General features: G+C 41.5%; 2 protein-coding genes across 27 annotated transcripts in view; one reads left to right on the top strand and one right to left on the bottom strand.

Annotated features, from left to right (window-relative positions):
- Nucleotides 1-23,821, bottom strand: part of S100A1 (S100 calcium binding protein A1) — a 1,186,348-nt gene that overhangs the window by 702,679 nt on the left and 459,848 nt on the right. The window contains exon 1 of one of the 26 annotated variants that reach the window (XM_050754073.1): nucleotides 20,440-20,443. The exons of the other annotated variants lie outside the window; for them this stretch is intronic. The gene's annotated coding sequence lies outside the window, so the exon portion shown is untranslated. Of the gene's footprint in view, nucleotides 1-20,439; nucleotides 20,444-23,821 lie in introns of those variants that run through there. 26 annotated transcript variants of the gene reach the window in all.
- S100A8 (S100 calcium binding protein A8) overlaps nucleotides 1-23,821 on the top strand; it is a 675,486-nt gene that overhangs the window by 469,808 nt on the left and 181,857 nt on the right. The window lies entirely within an intron of this gene.

Here is a 23,821-nt window from a genome sequence, read left to right as displayed (position 1 = left end):
GACTGAGGCTCTGCCTTTTACCAGTTGGGTGACCTTGACAACCAAATGTTTTTGCACTTCAATTTTCTCACCTGTTAAAGAGGGTAACAGCACCATTCTTCATGTCAGTTGTAAGGATTAAAATGGACAACTTATTTAAAGTATGTGCAAGTGTTTGGCACAAAATGAATGGTCAACAGTCATCGGGTGCTCCATGGAGATGGGCTTTGAATACTAGGGCAAGACACATTCTTAGAAATATGGAATAGGAAGTTGCAAAAAGTTGAAGGCAAGTAGTGGCACTTGCCACCCAGTGTTGTAAGCTCTTGGTTGAAAGAGACAGGAGGAATACGTCCAAGGGATCCACTGGACATCATGTTGACTATAGTTAATAACAATATGTGACATGAAAATTGCTAAAAGAGTAAATTTTAAATGTTTTTGCCACACAAAAATGACACATATATGAGGTAATACATATATTAAATGGCTTGATTTAGCCATCCCACAATATATTCATATATCAAAACATCATGTTGTAAGCCATACATATATATAATTTTTACTTTTCCCTGAAAAATACATTAAAAAAGACTTTGAGTGAGAGAAATGGAAATAGGCAAGCTAGTCCTGAGGATGGCACATTTTAAATTTCAGCTGTGAAATTTAGCCATGGTTCTACTACTTAATAAAAGTCTTAGAACATCCCAAGACCTTGGGGAGACAAGCTGCAACACTAGAAGACACAGGTGTGGAAACCAATGTTCTCTCCCTTAAACCATGGTCCTGACTCTCTGGGATCACAGGCTGCACATGGGCTAGTCACTAAGGAGGGCCAGAGAGTCCAGCCCTTCCCAGGAGGAGAATCCCTTTAAGCTGATATCACTCAGACAGAAGCAACCCCAGAGAGCCTGAGAAAGAGATTTCAGGATTTCAGCTCAGGTCCCTAATAGCAGAGAAGAAAGACTATGTGGAGTGGTTATCCTGGGCTAACCATTTATTCATTAAGATGCAACTGATCCATGTGCCAGGCACTATGTCCATGGTGGGGACGCAGCGGGAAGCAAGGATGGCCAGGCCCTTGCTGTTTCCAAGGCAACACGACAGAGGGAAGCCTGGTTTGGCAAGTCTGTCCTTGTGAAGCAGGCCTTTGTAGATGGTAAGGGGCACTAAAACTGGGTCACATTCTCTTAGCCTCTTACTTCCAACTCTTACAGATACTTTCCAATTGTTAGGTTTGTATTAGCCAAAGAAATCAAACCCACATGTCACTGGAATGATGCCTAAATGGCTGGAGAAAATGTGAACATCAGCTAATTTGTGGGGCTTGGGGTGTTAAATCCTGTTAATTATTTGTTGCATGTGCCCCAATCACGTAGGACAGGTGTCTTTTTTTTTTTTTTTTTTTTTTTTTTTGTGGTGGAGTCAGCTACCTCAGGAATGCATAACACAGAATTGCTTCTGCCACCAGAGGACAGAAAATGAATGGGTAATCTAGAAGCCACTAATAAACCCAAGTACTTATCCTAGGTTTTGGAATGGTGTTAACCACTGCCCTTCATTATCATTGCTCTCTGTCTTTCTCTTTCTTCAATCCTGACTCTCACACACATGCATGCACATTTACGTATAAACACAGGGGTCTTTCCTATGCTCTGGCCCCAAGTATTTATGGGGGGCATAAGGCCAGCGTGCAGTAAAGTTGATGAGATGGAAGGTGGTATCTTCTACCATTTTTTTTTTTTTTTGAGACAGAGTCTCACTCTGTTGCCCAGGTTGGAGTGCAGCGGCATGATCTTGGCTCACTGCACCCTCTGCCTCCTGGGTTCAAGCAATTTTCCTGCCTCAGCCTCCCAAGTAGCTGGGATTACAGGTGTGCACCACCATGCCTGACACACCCGGCTAATTTTTGCATTTTTAGTAGAGATGAGGGTTCGCAATGTTGGCCAGGTTGCAATGGCCATCATTGGAGGTTCGCAATCCTGACCTCCAATGATCTGCCTGCCTCGGCCTCAAAGTGCTGGGATCACAGGCATGAGCCACCATGCCTAGCCTCTTCTGTCAATTTTCAAAACATGTGAACATACCACCTACCATAGGTCCCTACCTGCCAGGCAATGACTTCCCACATCTGCATTGCTCCCATATGGCTAAGGCACCACATGACTCTTGAGGACATCATTTTCCTCTTCAGATTTTCTTAGGAGTTCACCTCCTCCTTATTTCACTTTCATAAACATGAACTTGATGGTGAGGTGGCCGGGATGGAGGTGTGTACTAGGGGCAGGGGGTGGGTGGCCCTACTCCCCAGGATGCCTCTGACTTGTGAATGGACACCCACTTGCTTGTCTTCTAGTTCTGGGCACCTGCAGCATATCCAACCTGAGAAAGACCAGGACCTATCTGGGCAGAGGTTAAGGGCAAGAGCTTAGCAGTGTTCCAGTCAGTCAGCACATGTGCAAGAGGCAGACCCCACGCCAAGTCCTGTGGGGGATGGGGAGCTGTGTGACACATAGAGCCAACCCTCTCAGAGCTCATGATCTTCTTGGGGAGATAAGGCCAGCCCAGCTATGACAGAGGAGCTGGTGCTGGCAGCCAGCACTGTGAGTCAGGACCTGAGGGGTGATATGAAACAAGGGTGGCGAAGGAGCTCAGGGGAGAGGTCAGCCTCTGAGATGGGCCTGGTGTTGGCAGAAAGGCACTGGGGAAAACAGAAAAAGACCTTTAACTCTGGGCCTTTCTGGGCAGAAACACTGACTCCATCTTTGTATCCTAGCACCTAGCAAAACTATGGTTCAGAATTGAAGCTAAATTATTTTCTGTGAAATGAATGAAAGAATGGTCTGAGAAATGGTTTGATGGTAGAAAGATGCTTTGTGTGTCTGGGAAAAAGAAGAGGTCGACATGAGTGTAGTGGCTGAGCAGTGGTGATGAGCAGGTGGCAGTGGACATGAGACCAGACCCCAGCGAAGGCCTTGCACTCTAGACTAGCCAGGAGAGCTGAAATTTCAGGGAGGGAGGCTGGTCCCTGGTTCTAAACAGTGCAGAGATGACCTTTAGGGTGGAATCTTCTACCAATGTTATAATGTATAGTATAACGCATAGTTTTCAAAATTCTATTGATTATGATAGGGAGGCGGAAAGGCACTGATATATATTTAGAAGGCCTGGATATTCTAGTTTGGCCAGTGATTGTGTACTTTTGGATGGTTGGCTTCCACTCTCCGGGGCTCAGGTTTTCTACTCTGTAAACAGAGTAGAAAAATCATCCATAAGGTCTGTGCCAGGTTTGAGCAGAGTATAATTTTCCCAAAGGAGGGACAAGACTGGAGGTATTCTGGGGACAGATTTGACAGTGGCACTCAGGGTGAGGTGGGGTAGGGGTGAGGATGCATGAGATGGAGGCAGGGAGACCAGTTGGGAGGGAAGAAATGATAGGGCGCTCACCTAGGATGGCAGCAATGAAAGTGGGGAGGGAATACAGGCTTAAGAATGACTTGAAATGAGAATACCCAGGACTGGAGGACTCAGAGGAGGGAAGAAGAGGAAAGGAGGAGGCAAGGGGTCCTCATGATTCTAAGTGACAAAAATGGGGCATACAGAGATTAGGCCTGAGAGGAGGAAGAAGAAAGACATTTGCTCACACACATTGTGTCTGACAGAGAAGAATACCTGGAGAAGCAGCAGGGCAGCTGGAGAAGAGGGACTGATGTCAGGGATGTCACCTGCTGGGCACCAGATTTGTGCCAAGCACTAGAAAATAAATGACAGAACCCTAAGCAAAGAAGCTTTAGACCCCAGAAGGTCCAGTCCTCTGCCCTGGTAGCAGGTCTCGGTCAAGGACCACAGAGTGTCCTGGGCTAACAGGTGCCAGAGCTGGAAGGAGCCCAGTAATCAGGAAAAAAACATTCCCAACTCGCAGCCAAGCACTGTGCCAACACTGGATGACATTTTCAACAAGCCACAGATCAATGAGAAATGCTTCTGCCCACAGGGGTCCACGGTCTAGGGGCCTTTCCTGTCTTCCCCAGTGCCTTGTTGCCAACACCAGCCCCATCTCAGAGGCTGACCTCTCCTCTGAGCAGTTGGTATAAGGTTATTTTATAGCAGTTGGTATAAGATTAGTGGCTTTTATTTCTTTGGAAGGTCTTTTGTTTATTTTTTGAGGCTATATTCTTTTCATAGTAACTAGTACTAAAATTATCTTTATTTTGTAAAGTGATGGTAGTTATAAAGGGCCTTTGCCCTTACTTGGCAGAATAAAGAGTTGTTCCTTATTGACTACTTTTTTTTTTTAATTTAGGTTTAGTGAAACCCAAACACCTAAGAACCACTAATGTGGTCTCTCAAGCCTAATCACTAACAAATATGGAAAAGGTGAATGAAAAACGAGAAAGGACTTACTTGAGGGCACATTTTATAAGATGTCATAGAGAGGGCTTGACCGAAACCCAAAACCAACCAACCAAGCAAACAAATGAGGACTTTGGGTGATGTCAGAATCTCAGCTGGAAAGTCTCCCCTCCTGGCGTCTCCATTCCTCAAAGCCAGGCCTTTGCAGAGGTGGCAGGACCAGGCTTGTCATAGCAGCCACACCCCATCCCTCCAGACGCCTCCGACTCTCCAGGACACAGTGCGAAGCTCTGGTCCATCCCTCTCGGCCTGGGAGACATGCTGTGGCCTGCATGGTGACTTCACTGAGACAGAACCCAGAACCCAGTCCGGCTTATGCCTCCTCTGCCTTTGCCCAGCCTCTCAGATCCCAGAGGATTAACTCTTTCATATCACCCACTCTCTTACCGACTCCTAGGGAGCCTTTAGTTGTGAGTCAGGAGCAGTTCATCTCCACGGCCCCCAGAGCCACCTGGCTTTACCATGCCCAGACCCAGTGCCCTGACCATCGTGATAGAGGAGTACCGGGGTACTTTGATGCTTCAGCAGACCAAGACGTACCCTCATCCTGTATGGCCTCAGACTGTGGAATGAAGTCCCTGAGGGACTGACATTCTGCAGTTCTGCCTCCAGGAGGCTCCTGCTCTTCTTGGTGATCTTGTTCATGCCCATGGTTCGAATTACCACCATTCCACGAAGGACCAGCAAATTTTTATCCCTAGATCCCTCGGCCGGGTCTCTATCTTGTCCTCCAGATCCACCATATATCCAGTTGCTGCCTCAACATCTCCGTTTAGGGCACAATGATGTTTTGATCTATGTAAACATATATCATACCCCATAAATTAGTAAATATATGTATTTAATTATTTGTCAATTTAAAAATAAATACATTTATTTAAAAAACCTTCATCTAGCTGTTTCAAAAGCTCCTTTATTTTAGCATGTCCAGGACTGAACTTGTCATCCCTTCCCCTTGCTCTCACTGTCCACCTCAGTGAACAGCCCCGCACCTACCATCCTCCTGGCAGCCCTGGCAGCAACTGGGAACTACCTCTAACTACATCCACTTGCCAAGTCCCATTGACCCATCTCTAGGTCAGTGCCCTGGCCTGTCCTGGCTTTCCCAGCTCTTGCCTTCACTGCTGAAGAGGTCTCCTGCCTATTCCCTTGTCTATAGCCTCTCTCTCTCTGCAAACTGTCTTCTACGTAGAAGCCAAAATGATTGCTTTAAAGGCAAACATAATTTCTTGTTTTTAGGAAATATATACTAAAATATTTAGGGGCAAAGGGGCATCATACCTGTAATTTACTCTCAAAATGTTCAGGAAAAGAAAAGAAAACATATATATATATAAAATCTACATTACATGTGTTTGATATACACATGATACATACATGTATCTGTACATGTAAATTCATATACAGAGGGAGAGAGAGGGAAAGATCAACACTTAGGAGTCTGACTGAATCTGTGTGAAAGGTGTTAAAGAATCTTTATATTAGTCTTGAAACTTTTCTCTAAGACTGAAATGTCAAAGTAAACAATTTTCAAATGTAAATGAGACCATGTCATTCTCCAACACAGAATCTCTCAGAGGCCCTTCATTTCCTCTACCTACAGAATAGAGCCTGGATTCTTTTAGGATATGGCTTGCCTACCTCTCTTGCCTGATCTTAGCACTCCCCAGTTCAGGCTTTATGCCCCATCAATAAGGACCTGCTTGTCATTCCCAACAGGTAGTCTGAATTCTTTGCTCACATAATCTTGCTGCTGGGCATCCCTGAAAGCCCAGCTGGGCCTTGCTGGCCACTGGATGAGAAGCCAGAGGATGCAAACATAGAATGATCGAAAGAGCTAGATGAGCTTCCAGTTTCTCCAAAACCTTTTCCTTCTAGATGGTTATGGTTGTTTCCCTTTTTGTTATGAGTGGCTCCCCTATCCCTGGAATACAGACACATGGGTTTCTGAGGAGAAGTCTATGATTCTAAATGGGAAAAAGACAGGTGCAGAGAACATAAGGAGTGTCTTTGGTGACATCAGATCTCCCAATAAGACCACTGACCCTTTGGTTTTATGTTTTGCCACTCAAAGGACAGGATAGTCATCATCTAGTCTGGCCCTGCTCCTCTCCCAATTTCCTTAAAAGAGATAACTTAGCCTCCTGTGTATCTCCTTTGAAGAGGGAGCAATAAACCCTTAGACTTCAGTGCATCAGGTTAGTTTAAGCTGGAGGCCAAAGGCATTTGAGCGCTTGTTCTTGTGAGTGTCCAGGGTGGGGAACAGGAATAAGAGTCAGATGAGCTGCACCTGCCTTCTTCCTCTAGGACTCCACCCTTCACCCCAACTCTGAGGCTGCCAACTAGTTACTTATCTTAAAAAGCATTTATGAGACATCTCTTCCAATCAAGAGGACATTCTGCTAAACTCCAATGACAGAGGAGGAAGGATATTCACTGGCCTGGAAAGAGTCACAGTCATAGATAAGTCTAAAATGATAGCATATATAGATCTATAGGATGTTCTATAGATGTCCTATAGGGCATCTTCCTGTATATTCTCTGATCTGGGAGAGACCAATTGAGCTCAGGTCTGTTTCCTCAGGAGCATTGGGGAGGACCACATACGTTCTGCTAGATTTAGGTCTGATGACTTAAAATGCATCCTTACAATGTTAAAATATAGTCTTGCTTCTTGGTTCTTGAGAAAACTAAAGAGCGATGCATGAAATAAGCAATTTGAAATACAGTTCCATTTTGGGCAGTAACTAGTCAGACATAAGGGCTGGGGTTTGGTCTTTCACAGGCATGAAACAAGACAATGCTACTAAGCATGGGAGAGAGGATCCCAGGTGTGGGCCCCAGGAGCCTTTGGTCCCACTACCCTTGGCTCCTGGCCTCTGGCTAACTTCTATCTGCTCTTAGCAGTGAAGCTGGGGCTGAGTAGAAGGAGGCAGTGGTGGCCCACTCCCTGTTTCCTCCTTCTTTTCCATGCACACCCTTCAGCCAGGACAATACAGGCAAGTGGGTGGGTGCAACCCAGACAAGCAGGTATCATGTTTGCTTCCAGGAAGAGAGATTAGGCTCTGTGTCTGAAATTCTGGGTCATACCAAGGTTCTGTGAGGGTGGGTCTCTCTATAGTCAGCTACACACCTACACACACACACACACACACACACACACACACACACACACACTCAGTTCGTCTCTACTACTATCTTCTGTGAAGGGGGCTTTCTTCATGTGCCGTGTCCTTTGCTAGGCACTGGGGGAAAGACAAATAAAATGCACCTCCTGGGTATTTGTTGAGCACCTGCCATGTATCTAAGCACAGAATCTAGTGCCATGGCAAATGGAAGCCATGTAAAAAGATCCTGTCCTCAAGCTGCTGGGATCTAGCTAAATAAAATGAAAGCAAACCAATGGGAGAGCTCATTTTTTATGGAAATAGAGAATCCTAAGTTTCTATTGAGAATCATGTTTTTTTTTTTTTTTTTTTTTTTTTTTTTTTTTTTTTTTTTTTTTTGAGACGGAGTCTTGCTCTGTCGCCCAGGCTGGGGTGCAGTGGCCGGATCTCAGCTCACTGCAAGCTCCGCCTCCCAGGTTTACGCCATTCTCCTACCTCAGCGTCCCGAGTAGCTGGGACTACAGGCGCCCGCCAACCCGCCCGGCTAGTTTTTTTTGCATTTTTTAGTAGAGACGGGGTTTCACCGTGTTAGCGAGGATGGTCTCGATCTCCTGACCTTGTGATCCGCCCGTCTCGGCCTCCCAAAGTGCTGGGATTACAGGCTTGAGCCACCGCGCCCGGCCGAGAATCATGTTATAGACAGAGGAATAGTACTCTCTGAGAAGAGGAAGAGATCTCAAAAATCTGCTCACAAAAGAATGGAATTCTGGGAAGTTGGAGTGAATGAACTAGGGATAGCCAGGGTTGCACCCACAAATTGTTCTGTTTTCTTCCATCATCACTGTAGGTCCAGGAGGAAGAGAGTAGGGCTGACCTCTGGCTGAGGACCTCAGGCTGAGGACCTTAAGGAGGTCGATAAGAAGGCCCGACTAGCGATGAGAGCAGCAGGGAGGTCATTTGGATATGGTCTAGGGTAGGAAGGATGTGAGTGGAGGAAACTTCACAGACCGGAACAGGGCTGTGTTTGGAGTTTCCCAGAGGCAGCAGAGCCTAGAGGGATGGACAAAGAGCAAACGGGAGTACTATCTGGCCAGGAGGTCAAAGATAAGTTAAGAGACACATTAGTGCTCTTGGAAATGAAGTGTAGTTGCCAGAGGAAGGAGTGGGGACATAATGAGATGCCAGATACCTCCATTTTAAATGAATAGCTTATGATATTCTGAGTTTCTCACAGATTCAAAAAGAAAAAAAAATGATACTGAAAGACAAAATCAAACAGCATATTCTCCATGAAGCTTTTCTCATGGAGCAAGGACTGTATCTGCCTAAATAGAGACTCTCTCACTTCCATAGCCTTTCCCAGATCTATTGGTATATGTAGAGTATTCTTGGTTCTTGAGACATTTGAGTATACGATTTGTTAAACCCCAATAGTGTTAAACCCTTGAGGACAGACCACAGATGTCCTTCCCAAGACTAACACAGAGCCAGGCTCAAACAAGGTCCCAGAACTGTTCCAGAAGTCAAAGTCATGCTAATCTCAATGAATGAGACCAGCGGCTAAGGGGAATTTTGCTTTTGGGAAGGTGAAACAGTAGTGTTTATTACCAGGGCAACTAAACACCAATTTTTCAAAGCTATCTACCAGCAAGCTCAAACTAATGTGGGGCTAAACATGATCAATATTTGTTGAATGAATGGTCCATATGGAAGTTTATGGGAGGCTGCAGTGAGGGAGATAGCCATATAGGCAACAACTTCTTTACTCTCTATCCCAGAAGAGGTGCACACATGCACACACACACACCACATACTATACACACATACATCACACACGCATGCCACAAACATATATGCAAAACACACACACACGCACACACCCACACACCCACACCAGCCCCCTCACATGCATACTTACAGGCTTGGGTGTGTGAAGACTTTTCTGTGTTTACAGATAAGTCTGTTTCTCTTCAAGGAAGGGTATAAATAGAATTCTACCTTCATGACTCAAGTCCCAGAGTTACCTCTCTGGGCTCCTCCTTTGGTTGTGTGGCTACTCGAGAACTTGTTCTCACAGCTGGACCATGGGTCTATGCAGGGGTGTGGTCTTGAATGCCAACAACATAGAATGGCTATTTGCATGGTAAGTCCACTTCAGGACTGTGGGAAAGGAGCGATATGGAAATGCAGGGCTCAGCTAGATGTACTTCAAAAAATCAATTCACTCAACAAGTAGTGAGACCTGCTATGTTTCAGGCACTGAACTAAGGACTGAAAATTCAGAGATACATAAGACTTAAGTTTTTACTCTATAAGTCAGAATCTAAAGTAGATAACAGACTAAGCAAATGATTTCAATCATATATAGTAAATGCTATGATAGAGTAATTTAGAGGTTGTTATAGCAGGTAGGGGATATAAACCAGCTAGGTGACATTGCCAAAGGCTACCTAGAGGGGGTAACTCCTGCTAAATCTTGTCTCCTCAATGGTGACGTGGTGAGTTGAAGTCAAGGACACCCTCCCTTTTTCCCTAAGTGTTCCTTGATTTGGGGCATGACTTTACCCATCCTTCTGCCTCAGAAAAGTCTTTTCTTTCCACACGTTGCTCTCCACCCCTACCTAAAGCTCTAGCAAACCATTCCATCATTTCATCATCATCCAAAAAAGGCTGAGAATTTGGCATCAGTGGGGAGTGCCCAGAAATTGGCCTAAGGCACTGACTGATTTCTAGGTTCATAAACTGCAGAATGGGGCCTGGTCCTCTTGCTACATCTCAAAGGTCTTTGTGAGGCCAGTCAGGTGGGGAGAAGTGAGAGCTACAAGCACACATGACATGTGGAAAACTCAGTTCACAGAGAGTTGGTGTATTAGTTAGCAACGAATGCTGATTGAGTGCCTACCATGCACTGGCCACCTTCTTTTTTCTTTCATTGAGGTAAGATTACTTAACATGAGATCTACCCTTTTAACAATTTTTCAAGTACGCAATGTACTATTGTTAACCACAGACATTATGCTGTACAGTAGATTTCTAGCACTTGTTTGTCTTGCATAATTGAAACTTTATACCTGTTAAGCAGCAACTCCCACCCCAGCTCCTAGCAACCACCATTTCACTCTTTGTTTATATTGCGTCTATGAGCTTGACTATTTTAGATACTTTATTAAAGTGGAGTCATGCAATATTCGCCCTTCTGTGATTGGCTTATTTCACTTATAATGTCTTCAAGGTTCCTCTATGTTGTAATATATTACAGGATTTCCTTCTTTTTTAAAGACTAAATAATACTCTATTGTAAGTTTATGCCACATTTTCTTTGTCCATTCATCTATTGATGGAAATTTTAGGTTGTTCCCACATTTGGCTATTGTGAGTAATGCCACAATGAACATGGGAGTGCAGACATCTCTTTGAGATTTTGCCTTCAATTCTTGTCTATAAGCCCAGAAGGGGGATTGCTAGATCATATGCTGGTTTTATTTTTAATTTTTTGAGGAATCTTCATATTGTTTTATACAGTGGCTGCACCATTTTACATTTTTACCAATGGTGTAGAAGGGTTTCAAATTTTCTGCATTCTTGTCAACGCTTATCTTTTTTAAAAGAAAACAACCGGTGCTGGGTGATATTTCACTGTGGTTTTGATTTGCATTTTTCTGATGATTATTAATGTTGAACATCTTTTTGTATACCTATTGGCCATTTGCATGTCTACTCAGGCTCTTTACCAATTTTTAAATAAAGTTATTATTATTTTTGCTATTGAGTTGTAAGAGTTCCTGATATATTTTTGATATTAACCCCTTATCAGATACATTGTTTGCAATTTTTTTCTTATTCTGTAACTTGCCTTTTCTCTGTCGATTGTTTCCTTTGCTGTACTTAAGTTTTTGTATTTGATGAAATAAATAAAGTGCACAAAAATTAAGTGGAAAGACATCTATGTTCATGGACTCTAAGGAAATACTTTTAAAATGTTCATACTGCACAAGGCAATCTGTAGATTCATTGCAATACCTATCAACATCCCAATGGCATTTTTTACAGATATAGGAAAAAATAGTTCTAAAATTTATACGGAATCACAAAAGACCCCAACTAGCCAACACAATCCTTAGAAAAAAGAACAAAGTTGGAGGCATCACACTTCCTGACTTCAAAATACTTGACAAAGCTATTGTAATGAAGTGTGTTACTGGCATAAAAACAGACATATATATCAAAGAAACAGAATGGAGGGTTGAGAAATAAACCCACACATCTATGATCAACCAATCTTCAGCAAGGTTGTCAAGAATATATGATGGGGAAAGAATAGTCTCTTCAATAAATGTTATTGGGAGAGTTGGATATCCACATGGAGAAAATGAAAGTGGGCCTTTATCTTACACCATACACAAATCAACTCAAAATAGATTAAGGATTTATATGTAAGATCTGAAAGAGTAAAACTCCTGAAAGGAAACATAGGCGAAAGCTTCATGACATGGTCTTTGAAATTGTTTTTTGGATATGACACCAAAAACATAAGCAACAAAAGTGAAAATAGACAAATGGAACTACATCATACTGAGCACTTTCTAGGCACAGAGAACACAAGGTACATGTTATAAGACCCACATGGTCTCTTTTCCCTCAGAGTTTACATCCTGGTGGGGGAAAAACAGATGATAAACACATACACGATCAAGTAACAAAAAACTAAATAACATAATTTCCGATGAATAATGAGGGTTATGAAAAAACTACAATGTGGTCATGTTTAACTAGGATGGTCAACAAGGACTCTGTGAGAGAAAGACACAGAAGCAAGGCCTGAATGATGGGAAGATCGTCACAAAAAGGTCTGAGGACAGAGGCAGAGGAAGAGCGAGTGCAAAGGCCCTAAGACAGGCAGGTGTTGGTGTGTTCGGTGAGGACTGTATGACTACAGCAGGGTGGATGAAGAGCAGGGACTTCTGAAAGCTAAGCAGGGACCACTCACCCGGGGCATGGGGGCTGTGGAGGGATCTGAGCTTGTAGTGACTTGATCTGAGTTTTGTTTGAGAAATGTCGCTCTGATTGCTCCTGGAAGTTAGGCTGAATCAAGGCAATTTTTGAGGCTCCTGTCTTCTCCCTTACCTGGGATCCTTATCAGAACCCAGCGAGGAGAGCAGAATGCATATGTATTTTATAAATTTTTATTCTAAACTTAGCCAAGAAGAAACCAATGTTTAGTAAGGTAGCGATGATCTACTTACTGATGACAAATGCAGATCTCTTTGTCATGTATTGTACATCATGGTTTTTCTGGAAAAGTGCATCAATTTAAAAAGTATGTTTTTGTCCATCTAAGCATATTCAATTCTGTCAGACCATAGAGGCCCATGTGAGGTCCAGAGGAGAGGGTCACTGTAGCCACATGGCCTCTGGCCAGAAGGCTTTCTCCTGATGCCCGTCTCCCTAGCAGTGCTTCTGCCTCACACCAGCCCTACTGCATTTTAACATGAACTTCATCCTGTTCTCCCGCTGCTGCCCCTCAGAGTTCTTGAACAATCTGGTGCTGCCCTGCTGTCCAGTAAGAGTAAGCATGAGGCTGGAAGGCTCTGTCTTTCCACATGGGCTGGAAATCATACCACTTATTTGATTTTCAGCTCCCTTATGCTTATTGCAGAAGAATTATGGAAGGATATAGTGGATCCAAAATAGTATCAAGGTCAGCCTGCATTTCTATTTTATCTCCCTTGGCTTCCTGAGCTCCAGCCAATCTATACCATTCATTCCAATCACACCTACAGTGTCCCTCCAACCCCATCTAGGCCTAGCTCAGGTAGTTCCCTGTGGGGCCCTGCTCCATCTTCTTTTGGTATTCATCTCCCAGTACCTATTCTTCAAAGCCCCGTTCTTGTATTATCTCCTTCTGAAAGGTGCATGAGTGTACCCTAAGCCTCTGTGGGATTTCCCACCTCAGTGCCCAAAGCATTGTATAGGCGTGAGCTCTGGATTCAGACAACTGGGTTTGAATTTCAGTGGCTAGTTGGGTGACCTTGATAAGCAACTTGTTCTCTCTGCAACTTAGTGTCCTTGTCTCTCAGATGAGGAGGATAATAGCACCAAATCATGGCATTGTTGTACCAGAAAGATGAGATCGTGAATGTAAAGCCTTTGACACTGACGTGTGGCAACACTCAATAAATGGGGTGCAGTTATTGTTAGTAAAATCCTTTATGCATTTGTTTCATATCCTTGCTCTGTCTGAATCCTTCAGGGCACAAATTTCCTTATTCATCACTGTTTCCTTGGAGGTGTCTCACACAGACCCTAGATACCCAAGCTTTGCATGTAGGAGCCTCCCTCAGGTGAAGACCTTTTCTCTCGGTCCTGCAATTCCAGATCTCAGCCCTAGAGGGTAGCAAGAGATCACACATACATTGGAAGACTGGCAGGCATTTTGAGTGCTCTTCCTCTTGGCTAGCTTTTACCAGAGGTGAGCCACCCATTATAACTTCTTGCTCAAACTGTATTTTTATTCCTTTGTGCTAGAAACATCCCAAAAGCAACAAGCCAAAGCCTATCATTGTAGTCCTCTGGGGCAACCTCCTCACTTCCCCACAGACACAGTTTGCGTTAGCTGGTAAGTTAATCAAAATCAGTTAGGATTTCCTAGTACATGTTATGTGCCCTTTACTGGGTTTCATTTTAAGGGATTAAATGAGTCCAAGAATGTAAAATGCATTGAAAAATTCCTGCCACATAAGAAAGAAACAAAGCCTGTTTTCATGATCCAATTACACATGAGTAAAAGGCAAAGAGGAAAACAAAAGGAACTTCTGAAATCCCAGATACGCTGTGTGAACCATTGCTTCCATTTGCTGAGCCCTTTTCATGTGCTGGACACTAACCTAAGTACTTTGCAAGTGTTATTTAATAAAGAAACCAATGCTGAAGGTCAATATTTTTGTCTGCATTTTAATAATGAAGAAACAGATCAGGGATATGATGTAGCCTGCCCAGGATCACATAGAATGTAAGCAGAAGAGCTGGGTTCCATCTCAAGTGTGTGACTCCAGCGGGCATCCTTTTAACCTCCACAGCAGTGCCTCACCTAGTCAGCTTGTTTTATTTGCTTATAAATTATTTGTTATTTTTATTATTTCAATTATCTAGCCGAATAGTCCAAATGTTGATTTCCGAGGGATAAGAGCCAAGGCTGTCCTTCCTATGTGGGATATTGTGGCATTATCATAACTTTTACTCCTGGACAGGACTGTCTGGAGGAGATTTTTAAATGCTTGGAACTAAACAGTAACATAAATACTGTTTATTAGAACTCACTAGATATGCAGAAAAAGCAATAAAAATAAAGAGAATTAAGACTTTAAAAGTTTATGTAAAAATATGAAAGACTGAAAATTAATGATCTAATACAGGAAAGTGGAATTAAAAAATTAGATGCTAAAGAAAGTATATATAAGAAAATACTAAATATAAAACCAAAATTAATAAAATAAAAAACAAAGATATACTATATGACTTGACTAAGCCAAATTGATTCTTTGAAAAGGTGAAAAAAATAGTCAAGATTAAAAATGTTGACCAAGACAAAAAAGAGAAAAAAGTTAATATGGGAAGTTAAAAAGGGTTGTAACTATAATTAAAAAAGAAATTGCAAAAATAACCAAATTTATAATAAATCTTAGACTTAAATGAGAAATAAAAAATATTAGGAAGATTAATCAGTTGCTGTTGAACTTTCTTACTATAGAGAGACTTTATTCAAAAGAATTATTGCAAGGAGGGAAAGGGACCATTGCAATAGGAAGACACTGTGACTATAAGGTCCATAAATATCTCCTGTCAAACTTTTTAGATGCCTACAGTCTAACATTTTTTATGCCCCACCTCCTGTTTTCTCAGCTCACCATTTTGCCCAGGCTGTAGCTATGGCAACCACCTATGCTGAGGAGTATCCTGCAGCACCTCACTTCAGCTGCACTAGGTGTCTCTCATGTCTGCCCCAGGGCTCTTGACAGCCAGGCTGTGGAACACTCACAGCCGACTACTCAGTCATGCTGGTGGAAGCACAGGGTGGAAACGTGAGGAGGTTAACATTCTCCAGACAACCGCTGGTTACCAGACATAGGAGTACACAGAGAGCAAGCATTCTTTTCGGTATCTCCAGCAAACAGCTCTAATGTATGTTCTAGATGGCCCTTGGAAACTTCAGGGTGCGATTTAGCCTGTTACCCACAGGAATGTACAGCTCAACAGCACACCATTGGACTGACTTTCTCTCCTCTATTGTTTTATTCTTCCTAGTGGCCCTGACTTCTGCTACCTGGGGTCACATCTCAAAATAAACTACTTGTCGCCATTCACTTGTCTCAGACTGTGCTTCTTCAGGGAACCAAGCTAAGACATCTCTCTGGAATGTTTTAAAAGTTCTGCACTGCTCATTACACTTTTAAGTTGAAGTGTTAATTTTTTTTATTATATGTGTAGTTACAAAGGATGCGATTTTTATATTGTATATATCAGTTTACTTCAATAAAATTATTATATTATTTTAAAGAACATTTTAATGGTAATTTAAAACATATAAATGAACAGATTAGTAGAATAAATCACATGTACATCAACTAGGTTTAATAATTGTCAAATTATGGACAATCTTGTTTATTTTATCTCTCTTATCACTTGCCTCCTACAGTGTTATTTTTAGCAAATCCCAGGATCATGTTATTTCATCTCTATGTATCTATAAGTACTTTTTTCTGTAGTTATGTTAAATATTATCACACCTTGAAAATACTAGCTAACATCTTCGTACTATGAAATATCCACTCGGTGTTCACATTTCCAATTATGCTATAAATAATTAATTTACTACTGATTTATTTGAAAGGACATTAAAATAATGTAGATACATTGTTATTAATACATCTATATATCATTTAAGTTTATTTTGATCTATAGGTTCCCTGTTTATTTCTTTTGTCCCTTTGCAATTTTTTATTAAAGAAACCATAATATTTGTCATATGGAGTTTTTCAGTCTGGATTTTGCTGACTTCATTCTCATGGTGTTGTTCAACACCTCTTAGGTTTGGGTACGCTTTTGCTTTCATTTGTTCCTATCTGATGCTTCTTCAGATGAATGTGTTTGACAACTGAATTTGCTATGTCCTCACATGCTCAAAGCCTGAAGTACCAGATATTTTATGTCTCCCTAGAGTGGCCCTTAGCCAATGACTTACAGGTATGAGAGTGTCACAGCCTAGCTTTCTTGCCTCATATCACTACAGCTTTTCTTTTACATTCCAGAGTTTTCTTGCAGAATCAGGATGAAGCTCCCTGCATACATGTTTGCCCGAAATCACAACCTGGTTTCCTCTCCTTCTCTGTCCTGCTACTCCTATGCCCTAACTACTTTCTCCTGGAAGTACTGCTTTAATAAATTATGTGCAAATAAATCCTCATCTCAGGATGTGCTTCCAGGGAACCCAGACAACGACAATTGGTAACTGCGGTTATAGGAAGATTCTAGTTGTGGGATTCTGGAGTTGGCTCCCCACAGAAGAAAACAAGAACCCCTTTGCTGGTGGTAAGTGGAGCAGTGATGGCCCTTGGCATGTTATAGTGTTGTAATTACAATCTCTTGTGGTGATTTAGGACAAGATGCAGCAAAAGGCAGTGCACTGACTTGATAAATAACTTTGACGTTTAAGAGATATGGAGGAAATGGACAAAGGACTTGGCTAATGTTTCCTGATGCTCTTGATGTTTTAAAGAGAAAAAACGGACAAACTCAAGTCATTCATTTACTATCTTAAGACATGATATGAAAGTCAGAAGGGCTTTAAGTGTTTAGCGTTTAAAGAGAACTTCATCTCCTGCAGAGGGAAGGTGGTGTTAAATGCCAGGCACAGGAACTAACACTGACCTTTACAGGAAGCTGATTTTCTAGCATCCTTTTTTATGCCAAAGGCATAGGGTCCTGATAGGGAAGGAATGGGACCTCAAGACTTGGGATGGGAATATATTCATGGATGTGCTTGATATACCTGATTTTTCTCAGCCTGTAGAAGTGGTCCTTCTTGGATAGAAGATATCAATCCCCACATCCCATTGGCTGAAGATTATGAAGAGGCCTCAGCTGAAACAGGTGCCTTGTGAGACAATACTTGTCTAGCTCAAGATCTGGCCCCACCTCCTTTCTCGGGTATTGGTTCAAGTCTTAGCAGAGCCAACTGGGTTAGTACTTGTCCTGCTAAGGGAGAGAATTATTCACTGAAGGATCTGCAGGGCCTGGATAATATGGACCAGCACAGGTTGGGATTCCCTAGGAGACGATCTTGAGTATGTTAAATCATAGGATGTGGGGTATGAGAATGATTAGGGGAATAATTACTGATATGGGGGCAATACATATAACTCAGTTTCCTTATATGCTTCCAGGATGCCTTTTGGAACTCAGAAAAAGTTATGGCCCATAGTAAATGAGACGGAGATTCCAGAACCATCTTGGCAGAATATTGAGATAAAGATTAAAAAGTTGAGAGGCAGGTGTATAAGAACAAATCTATTACATAATCCTGAAACTCAGAAATTGTTTATGTTTTTCAAGAGGTCGCAGAGGACACTTATTTCCTTAGAGTTATAAGAAATGTGCTGGTGATTGGGTGGAGGATACTATCATTATTGAGAGGCCCAGTTGTGGCTGTCCTTTATTGCCTTGGTCTGAGGTAGGAAATGTTGATTGAACTAGATTCCATAGTGTCAATGAGGATGAAAGGACGATAAGGGAATAACAGAGGGTAGACTGTGTTAATTAATCATCAGAGGCAAAGTAGATGTGACTACCGCCAACAAAATTGGAATGTTGGAATAATCACTCAGATGTCCTGACCCACAAGAGTCTAGAGCAATGGATAGTAGAATATGGTCTTCTTAGGGACAAAATAGGTGGGAAGTCATTAGGGACATTACACACATGTGCCACATACAGATGCTCCTCAATTTATGATGGGGTCATGTTCCCGATGAAACCATTGTAAGTTGAAAATATCACAACTTGAAAATGCATTGCATTTACCTAACCTACAAAACATTATATCTTAGTCTAGCTGCCCTTAAATGTGCTTAGAACAATTACATTAGCTTACAGTTGGGCAAAATCATCTAACACAACCCTATTTTATAACGAAGTGTTAAATATCTCATGTAATTAACTGAATGCTATGCTTAAAGTGAAAAAAAATGGTTGCATGAATACTTGAAGCACTTGTATGGTTTTCTACCAAATGCTTATTGCTTTCACACCACCAGAAAATCAAAGAATTGTAAGCTGAACCATCCAAAGTTGAGGAGCATCTGTATGTGTGTGTATATCTATATGTGGCTGATGTCAGCTGCCTCAAAGATCAGTCACAATTTCTTGCCCAATATCTAGTCCTGAGCCAGTTCTCAGATCCAGAACCCATTGTTTGAAAGAGATCAAGTTCATTGAGGAAGGACTATAAAACACCATATTAAGTGTATAGAGTAGTGATTCAACCTTTTATTTCCTAAGCAACTGTACTTTGGAGAAAGGGAAGTACCCAGGTTCTTTGAGGGCTGTTGGATATATAATTTGAACTTACACTAACATCAGGGAACTCCAGGGATTACCTTGACCTGTCTATTAGAATAACAGTGTATTGGGGTTAGTGATAAAAAGAGTTCTGGCCAAGGTAGTCCTTTTCACTATGGGTTTAAGAAGTCAACGGTCTGGTGACTCACGCCTGTAATCCCAGCACTTTGGGAGGCCAAGGCGGGTGGATCACGAGGTCAGGAGATGGAGACCATCCTGACTAACACGGTGAAACCCTGCCTCTACTAAAAATACAAAAAATTAGGCAGGCGTGGTGGCGGGTGCCTGTAATCCCAGCTACTTGGGAGGCTGAGGCAGGAGAATGGCGAACCCGGGAGGCGGAGCTTGCAGTGAGGCGAGATCATGCCACCGCACTCCAGCCCGGGCGACAGAGCAAGACTCCGTCTCAGAAAAAAAAAAAAAAAAAAAAAAGAAGAAGAAGAAGTCAACGGGTCATATCCAGTGGCCATTTCCCCAGTTTCTTGGTGCATACTTACAGGACAAACATATTTAGTGCCTAAAAGTTTTCTCATACTTGTTTCTTGATCCATGGAGTAAGAGCTATCATAGTAGAAAGGTCAAGTTGAAACCCTTAAAACTGCACCCCTTTCCCAAATAGCCAAGACAGTAAATAGAAAACAATATATCATGGGCAGAATGGCAGAGATCAGTGCCACTCTTTTAGTAGTCCCCCTTATACATTCCTATTTAATTGACCACTATAGCTCTTGAAAGAAAAAAAAAAAAAAAAGGATCGTGGTGAATTATTGTAATGGCTAATTTTGTGTGTCAACTTAGAGCGTGATCATGGATAAGATTAACATTTTCTTTTCTCCTCTGACAGTGTATTTTCAAACAGACTGTCCGAGCTTACTGATTCCTTCCTCTGCTTGATCCATTCTGTTGCTGAGAGCATCTAACACAATTTTCAGTTCAGCAAATGTATTTCTCACTTCCAAGTGTTCTGTTTGATTTTTTAAAAATTATTTCAATCTTTTTGTTAAATTTCTTTCATAAATTTCCAAATTGTTTTTCTGTGTTATACTGGAGATCACTGAGTTTCCATAAAACTGTTATTTTGAATTTTTGGTCAGAGAGTTCACATATTGCCATTTTATTAGGGTCAGTCACTGGTTTCTTGCTTTATCCTCTTGGGAAGGCCATGGTTCCTTGTTTGCTAATGTTTCTTCTGAATTTATGTGTATGTGTTTGAATTGAAAGATAAGCTATTTATTCCAATTTTCTCTGTCCAGCTTGCTTTGTTTTTTATTGGATATGCTTGCTTAGAGATTTTTTGTAATTTACCTGTTGAGTTTTTCCCTTTTTTCCCCCTGCTATGTTGTTGCCTCCTTTTTGGTACTAGTTGGTACCTAATCCCAGGTTTGTTTCAGCTCTAGCCAAGGATCAGAGCACTACTTATCTCAAATGGGGGAAGTCCTCAAGGGGATGTCCCAGCAGTGTGGAAAGGCTGGCTAAGGATTGTTCCCAGGGGGCCTGTGGAATGTACCTCTCACAGTGTGATGCTGCTGGACAGCCATCTGATTTGGCATCTCCTTTGGAAGAGTTACAGTGCAGAATTTCCAGGGCTGGGGATGGTAGTCTCACCCTCCCTCACCCCTTTGTTTCTGGTTGTCCTCAGGGATATGCCTCTCTTCAGGCATTTATGATATTTCCCATACGTTGAGACAGGGACAGTCCTCCTGCCAGAGAATTCGAGATTATGGGGAAGCTGATTGTCTACCTTGATCTCACTTTTTCTGCTGTAAAAACCATGAGTTGGGAGAAAAATTTTTACACTGGGTACCAGGCAAATTAAGCACGGGGGAGGTAGGGGGCATCATGGATACAGAAGTCCAATTCTCTTACCATCTGCTCAGAGATTTTTTACTTCTCTTTGGCCACAGGAACTGCTGTATCCTCCTATCTGATGCAACAGTTCTGGGATATTGCTGGTGATAATCTCTATGCTGTTTAGGTTTCTCTCTCCCTTCTCCCTTCTCCTCCCTCCTCCTCTCCTCCTCCTCCTGTTCCTCCTCCTCTGCCTTCTTCTTTCTTCTTTCCTCTTTCTTCTTTCTTCTTCTTCTTCTTCTTGCTTTTTCTTCTTTTGACAGAGTCTCACTGTATTGCCCAGGCTGGAGTGGAGTGGCACAATCTCAGCTCACTGTAACCTCCATCTCCTGGGTTCAAGTGATTCTCCTGTCTCAGTAGCTGGGATTTCAGGTGCCCGCCACCATGCCCAGTGAATTTTGGTATTTTTAGTTAAGACAAGGTTTCACCACTGTGGCCCAGGCCACCTTGAACTCTTTACCTCAGGTAATCTGCCCTCCTCGGCCTCCAAAGTGCTGGAATTACAGGCGTGAGCCACCATGCCTGGCCCCTTCCGTCCGTCCTTCCTTCCTTCCTTCCTTCCTTCCTTCCTTCCTTCCTTCCTTCCTTCCTTCCTTTCTTCCTTCCTTCCTCCCTCCCTCCCTCCCTCTCTCTCTCTCATTCTCTCTTTCTCTCTTTCTCTTCTTTCTTTCTTTTTTCCTTTTTAGTATTTTTTTAGAGAGTGAAGCCAGCTTTCTTCTATGCCATCAGTTTGGTGAGATTAATATGTAAATAAATGAAGTATAAGTAAGCAGATTGCCCTCCATAATATGTATGGGCCTCATTCAATCAGTCGAAGGCATAAATACAATGAAAAGGCCAGCCTCTCTGAGCAAAAGGAAATTCTCCAGTAGATTGCCTTGGAACTTCATTTGCACCATTAGTTCTCCTGGGTCTCCACCTATTGGCTTTCAGAATGTAACTACAACATTGGTTCTCCTGGGTCTTGAGCCTACCAGCCCACATCACAGATTTAGACTTGCCAACCTCCATAACTGCATGAGTGTGAGCCAATTCCTTATAATAAATATATTTATATATGTATGCATATATATAGTTGTGTGTGTATAATGTGTATATATACATATACTCACACACATACATACATACACACATACCCATACACACAATGTATTGGTTCTGTTTCTCAGGAGAATGCTGACTAACACAATAGTGGTAGACTTCCACAAACTTAACCAAGTGGTAGACTCAACTGCAACTCCTTTATAATATATAAAATTTTTAATAGAACAGATCAGTATAACTTCTAGTGTGTAATATGCAGCTATATCTCTGATGAGTGTAGTCTGTTCAACACCTAGGAGGCAGGAGAATAAGAAGCGGTATATTCATCTAGGATGGGGAGCAATATGCATTTATGATCTTGCCTTAGAACTGTATTAACTCTCTTGCTGTCTGACACAGTAAGTATGGAAGGACATTGATCATCTGAACATTCCAGAAAACATCACGCTAATCTGCTATATTAATGACATCGTGTACTATAATATCATAAGTAGAAATTATCAAGTAATCAGGATGTCCTGGTAAGATATTTGTGTTCTACTCAGTGAATACATTCTTTATTATCATTTTAATATCTAAATAATCTGTAATGATCTTACCTCTTTTATTCATGATTTGGTGATTTGTGTGTTCTTTCTTTTATTCCCTTGATCACTCTAATAGGAAGTTTATCAATTGTGTTTGTGCAAATTCTATTTAAGGAGTTCTTAGGGACACCCAAATATAATAAAAGAGATAAAACCTAGGACACTAGGTTTAAAATAAATATTATTAGTATTATAAGGTATGTAATGGAAAAAGTGCAGTACATACAAGAATATCTGGGTAATGCAAGTAGAGAAATGGAAACTCTAGGATAGAGTCAAGGACTAGAAAAAAGAAAATTAACAGAAATGAAGATACCTTGGTGGGTTAATCAGTAGGCTCGACCCAGCTGAGATAAGAATCAGTGATCTTGAAGACATGTCAATAGAAACTTCACAAACTGAAGCGCAAAAAGAAAAAGAGAATTAAAAACAACAACAACAACATCAACAGCAGAGTTATCCAAGAATGTAGGACAATTTTGAAAGATGTAATGTACATGTAACAGCAATACCAGAGGAAATGAAATAGCAAATGGAGCAGATGAAATTTTTGAAGTACTAATTGGAGTTTTCCAAAATAGTGATACATTAAACAACAGATCCAGGAGGCTCAGAGAACACAAAGAAATCTACCCCTAGGCTTATTCTATTCAAACTGAAAAACAAAAAAACAAAAAACAAAACAAAACAAAAGGCAAAGAGAAAATCTTGAAAATTCTGCAGAATAAAAAACCTTACATAGAGAGAAACAAGGGCAAGCATTATTTATACCAGACTTCCTGTCAGACACCATACAAGCAAAAAGAGAGTGAATAAAATATGCAAAGTGTTGAAAGGAAAAACTCTATACTTCTATATCCAGTGATACTATCCTTAATAATTGAAGGTAAAATAAATATTTTTTTCAGACAAATGATGTTCTGGGAATTCATTGCCAGAAGCTCTAATAACTGCAATAAATGTTAAAAGAGGAGGGAATAGTTTTAAAAATGTTAAAAGAAGGAAAATGGTATGAGTCAGAAATGTGGATCCCTATAAAATAAGAGGGAGTATCAAAAAAGGTAAAATAACATGCTTATTTTTCTTATTCTTAATTGATCTAATAGCTATTCAAAGTAATAATGTATTGGATAATTATAGCAAATGAATACATGATATGAATGACAGCAAGAAGAGTTGAGAATACAGTTATGAGTTATCTGCACTACCTGTAAAGCAGTATAGTGTTAC

This window comes from Macaca thibetana, chromosome 1, assembly GCF_024542745.1.
Source record: "Macaca thibetana thibetana isolate TM-01 chromosome 1, ASM2454274v1, whole genome shotgun sequence".
Classification (NCBI taxonomy): Eukaryota; Metazoa; Chordata; class Mammalia; order Primates; family Cercopithecidae; genus Macaca; species Macaca thibetana.
This window is presented reverse-complemented; position numbering and strand designations above follow the sequence as displayed.